This window comes from Gossypium raimondii, chromosome 5 (genome assembly GCF_025698545.1).
Source record: "Gossypium raimondii isolate GPD5lz chromosome 5, ASM2569854v1, whole genome shotgun sequence".
Taxonomy (NCBI): domain Eukaryota; kingdom Viridiplantae; phylum Streptophyta; class Magnoliopsida; order Malvales; family Malvaceae; genus Gossypium; species Gossypium raimondii.
Genome location: NC_068569.1, coordinates 20480173 through 20486172, shown reverse-complemented (window position 1 = coordinate 20486172; position 6000 = coordinate 20480173). Strand labels below are relative to the sequence as shown.

Genomic DNA, 6000 nt, shown 5'->3' with positions numbered 1-6000 from the left:
TCTTTGTATAAGTAACTGTCTTTAACGAGTGCTAGTTTGGATAAACTATATTTAATTTTTATTATTTTTAGAATATTATGTTCTTCAATTAGTTTTATGATATCTCAAGATTAATTGTTTTAGATTTGTGATTATTCTTTCAACGATGTCATTTTAAAAGTTCAAACTCAAAATTTTTTAAGAGTACTATACGTTTTACTATTAATTTCAAATATGATTTGATTTTTAATCTTGTTAATTCATGTCAAGTCATAAAAGATTAGCTCTACCTAAAATTATAAAAATGTATTTCATATAAATTTTAAAGAATAATTTATTTGTAAAACAATTAATAATTGTTAATTTCAAGACACAATACTTTTATCTCATATTAGAATACTGTGTCTACACTCAAATTATTTTAACAAATTAAAATAGATGTATAGACATATTCACTAAACGAACAAACATTAACTCGGACTTAATGAACTTACTTTTGATTTTGGTGTCTATATATAGAGTACTGAAAAATACCTATATACTGACACCACCGAATGATTTTGACTAGTTGTGTGATTTAAATGTAGACACCTCTCTTCAATTTTATATTACATTTTTTCCTATATCATTGTTGTATATATATTACAAGTATATATTATTTTGAAAATACTTTATATAATATATAATATATAGTATCTAAGTTAAAGTATATAGGAGGTTTTAAATTATAGGATTCAATGGATCAATTTAGTCTATATATTATTAAAAGAATAATATAAGTTCAAGTTGTAATAGAGTTAACATTTACCGTATAAAAATATTTTGAAAAATATTTTTTAATTGCGATTCAATTTCAAACAAAAGATTTCATTTAGGGAACCATAAAACTTTAAAATGTTACCTCTGCTAAATAGTAAATGTTGTTTTTAAATGATAAATGTTAACTTTATTCTAATTTGATTTTATTTGATTTTTTTATAATATAGTACTAAATTGATTTGGGATTATTTTAATTATGTGCCTATAGTTTTTAGTAGAGGTGATCATGGGCTAGGCCGGGCCGGCAAAATTTTAGGCCCGTTTTCTAGGCCCAACCTGGCCCAAAATATGAGCTTAAAAATTTATCCAAGCCCGGCCCAAAAAAATGCTAAGCCCGAGCTTGACCCGGCCCATATTAAATTTTACAACACCAAAATATCATCAAAAACCTACAAAATATAATCTAAATTAAAAACAAAAAATATATTTGATTAAAAATAAAAATATATTTGATTAAAAATAAAAATATATATATTTAATATATAATTCGGGCCGGGCCCAAGCCAAAAATATTTTACCCGAGGCCCAGCCCGTTTTCTAAACAGGCCTCGTTTTTTTGCCCAAACCCATATTTCGGGTCTATATTTTTACCCAAACCCTCTCATTTTTTGGACGGATCATCGGACCGGGCCGAGTAGCCCAACCCATGATCACCTCTAGTTCTTAGGTACATTCACCATAGTATCTATATATTATATACAATAGTGTCATAAAAGTCATCGAGCAAGTATTCAGCCTCTTCCTCCTTGAGCTTTCTCCATGCTCGCAATGCTTCTAACTCAGACGCACTTCCTTCATAGTTGGCCTTTCCTCTCCCTTCACTCTCACACATCTCCTAGCTAAAGTTGCCACTTCTTAAGTTGTTCAATGTTGTTATCATGCAGCACTTGTCCATCAGTAATATCTAGCAAGCGTTCCTCTTTCATAACAGCAATAAAGTAGAGAGTCAAATTCCTCTCATGTTCGGGTCTTTCGAAAGAAATTGCTTTCAAACCTGTTAGTAATTCTATGAGAACAACTCCAAAACTATAAACATCACTCTTTTCAGTCAACTGACTTGTTTGAAAATATTCTGGGTCCAAATAGCCCAGAGTTCCCCGCACGAGCGTTGTGATTTGTTCTTTATTTGAAGGGACCAATCTCGAAGCACCAAAATCAGATACTTTAGCAGTGTAGTTCTCATCTAAAAGTATGTTGGCTAACTTGACATCACGATGAATAATAGGCGGAGATGCAGCAGAGTGCAAATAGGAAAGGGCTTCTGCTGCTTCTGTGGCTATTTTCAAACGAGCTTCCCATGATATGAAAGACTCATGATCGGCATTGTGTAAGTGATCGAAGACGCTTCCATTGCTTACATATTCATAGACTAGCAAAGGGACTTGTGTCTCCAAACAACATCCCAACAATTTCACCACATTTCTGTGGTTGATTTGGGATAACACAATAATTAACGAATTGTTGAACTTGGCTTTGATCTCCAATGATGGACTTTTTGGTGGCAACACTGCCACCATCAGGCAACAATCCTTTGTAAACAGTACCTTGACTTCCTCCTCCAAGGATTCTACTTTCATGGTAGTTGTTTGTCGCTTTCTTGAGTTCGGCTGTAAAGAGTTTAGCTGTCTCACCGTATTCTTTATATCGTGAAAGGTGTTCCCGCAACAAAATCCCACCATTTTGCTAAAAGTATTCTTGTTTCATTTTGTTGAGCTTTCTCTGCCTCAGCCCCAAATACACCCTTGGGGAGCATAAGAGCGAAAATAAAATGCCTATACCTGTAACAATATGAGACTAGAAATTGTAATTTAAAAAAAAAAAAAAAGAAGCTCCATTTTTATAGTTTCAATTGAACTTTGTATGGATTAAAACTGATAAGCTTTAATATCCATATCTCATTAATGTTTGCCTAAACTTTGTAAACCTGGGTCTGATATGTTTTGTAAACATACATCACAATATTAATTTTCATATAGTTCTTTTCCATGAGAAATTAATAATGATGTTGGATGGATTTTAATCCAAAACAAATTAAAGGATTAATTCCATCCAACATTAACAATGATGTATTAATCAGAATATGAAAACTATTTAGACCAATTAAATCGGTTTAAATTTGGATTAGTTTCATCTCAGTATTAATATGTTTGCACAAAGTATTTACCAAATAAAAAGAAATCAACATTTTATACCAACCAACCTAATGCAACAAGAAGAGTGGGAAAACTCTGGTGTGATTTGACTTTAGGACTGCACCCTTTTCCATTTTTCTGGCCATCCCCCTCAAATCCCTCAGGACATGAACAATAATAACTTCCAGCTACGTTATCACATGTTGCAGTTTCATTGCAAGGCTTCAGTGTCTTGCATTTATTAATATCTACAAATTTTCAAACATTTTAAAGCAGAAAAAAATATATTGGGAACAAAATTAAAAGTATTCATCAAAATGAATCTGGAATGAAAAAGAAGTTGATATCTTTACCTTGGCAGCCATAGGAGAGGTAAGGGTTACCCTGAAAGCCATCAAGACACTTGCACAAATATCCAGGGTTTATACAACTAGTATTTTCCTTGCAATTATAATTTTCTGGATCTATACAAACACTATTTTCCTTGCAAGCATAGTTTTTTGGATCCAATTTAGCTTCAGTGCAATTTTGGTTCCCAATTGTCCAATCAAGAATGATTGGGAATTTCGTTGTGTTGAAATTACATTGGAAAGATCTGAAACAGAGAAATTATAGGCTCCATCTTCCACAACAAATCCATAACTACAAGGATTGAAGTCCAATACACTGGAATGATTCCGACGGGTATCAAAATTTAAGACATAATTCCTCACTCCTTTAGGGATAGCTGCAAGGCCCATTTATCCCATCCTCCACGTCACTTCAGAATGTTACACACCCGGTTGAATACGTATGTCCCAAGGTACCCTCAATGAGAGCATAGGTATCACAACCAATGGCTGTGAACTTGTTTCTGGTATTAGATATGGGGAAGTTTGAAAGTGAATATGACTCGCCATATGAACTGCGTCCTAATGAATTATAACAGTCAAAACCTACTGTTTGTTGGATGCGCAAATAACCATCTAGAGAGATGTGGAGAACTTCAATATCAGTGGAACTTAAGAATGCTTTTGGGGGGTTGGAAGTGGTGTCGCAACGAATGAAAAAGTTGCTGCTGATGTTGCACCCATTGCCTGTTCCCTATAATGGATGCTGATATCCCCGCAGTTGCTTTGGCACTCCGGTTTTGGTTGCGCTGCTACCCAGGTTGCTATAATTGTTAACTTAAGTGAAAGCAGAGCAAACTCCTTACACATACGATCCACACCCATGACCTCTGGTGTTTTCCTCGGCTATTGCTTGAATAAAAATATTGGTTTCATATTTATAGCAATGCTTATTTAAAGATTCAAAGTTGGTTTAAATGGGAAACACCAATCATGTTTATGAGTTAGGCCAGCATAGACTCTTTCCTTATTAATCATCTTTAATGCAGCGTAGACCCTTTCCTTTCTCTTCTGTTGATTATTCGTAAAATGGAGTTAAAAGCTAATAAACTAAAAAAAACTCGTTTATCCTATAATTTCTTTCAATTACGTTCTTGAAAAGTAATCTTCCCCAAATCAAGTTTACCCACAAGGGATCAATAGAACATGAGAGAGTGCACAACTCTGACCTTATGTGGGTACAATTTAATGTAAAACTAATCGTGGCTTCCTTCATTTCTCTTTGTGCTCTTGAAGGCAAGGGCGTGGAAAATTTCTCTGGCATTTCTCTGGCATTCATAAAGTAACACAATTGGATAGACTAATTCCATATTCAACACCCAAACAGTTTATTAGAGTTGTTGATTGCAAATTTCCCATGCAACCACCTCCCCAGAAGTTTCAGCATAGTCTTCAATAAATATAACGTATAATTATACTCCAATTCTAATACCTGTCAAACTTTTAAAATTTAGTACCTAAATTTCAATTTATGTAACTTGGTTTTTCTAACTCGTTTAATTTGAAAATGAAGATTTGAGCACCTGCTAAATCAACCCAAGGCAGAGAGAAAGAAGTCTATAAATATGCATGGTAATCATAGAGCTAGGTCTGTTGACCTTTTGTTTCATATTCATATCTTCCTCCCCTTTCTCACGTTCACTTATTTAAGCATTAGAGGATATTTCAAAGGTTAAACTCTTATGAGTAAGGATTAAATTTCTGATCACATGATTATGGGATGAGATGAGGTGAGCAACTATTGCACAACACTTCACAATTAGCTTCCTTTTCTCTTTTTGCATGTACATCTAATCCACTTACAAGCTAAAAACGACATCAAAATTTTTTTGCATATTCCATATTCATTTTGTAATTCATTTTCGAAGCTTGTGGCTGCCCATCCTTACAATATTGTCTCCAATATTCAAATATGCATTCTCTACTTGAAAGTTCACACTCAACACTAGTTAGTGACTTATCCCTAATTTAACATTAAGAGTTCATCATTTAAAATTTCAACTCTTAGGCTTCGTTTGATTTATTAAATACTTTCTATTTTTTTCTAATTTATTTTTTAAAAAATATTTTTGTTTTTAAAATTTAAAATACTTCGTACTATTAAAGCTTCCTAGTAGTATCTATTCTTCAATCAATCAAATCAACCACAATTTTTTGTTTAAATCATATAGAATCAATCGGTTGACTGTCACAAAACTTAAAAAGTTAGAGTAATTAAAGATTTCACGTATGAGAGCTCAAAACAAAGCCCAACTTCTCAAATTATGCTAGAGATTATTACACAACTCTAAATCTTTTTGGGCTAAAATCCTAAAATTAAAGTATCTTCAAGAACTTTCACATTCCTCACAGCCCTCTATCACCTGGAATGCTCTCAAAAGCATTCAAGGTTACTTTGGGGATGCTTCAAATGGATCGTCTAAGGATGGTACCTCTGTTAATCTTTGGAACGAAAATTGGTCGGGCTCAATTCCCTTCGATCATTCATTGCTAACCCTTTAAATTCAATGAAGAAAAACTCACCTCTCCAAGTGTTCTAAATGCTATCTCAACTTCCACTTTTCGCAGAGGCAAGGATATTCTTGGATTGAATTTGACTTCTACCGGGATCTTCTAGCTCTTTGGAATCTGCATAGCTATTGGCCCTTGGTATAAAGGAAACAACAACATAAAATTCAGTA

General features: G+C 33.4%; 1 pseudogene; it reads right to left on the bottom strand.

Annotated features, from left to right (window-relative positions):
- Positions 1 to 1483: 1483 nt before the first annotated feature.
- Positions 1484 to 4144, bottom strand: LOC105766859 (wall-associated receptor kinase 5-like; annotated as a pseudogene).
- Between the last annotated feature and the right edge of the window lie 1856 nt (positions 4145 to 6000).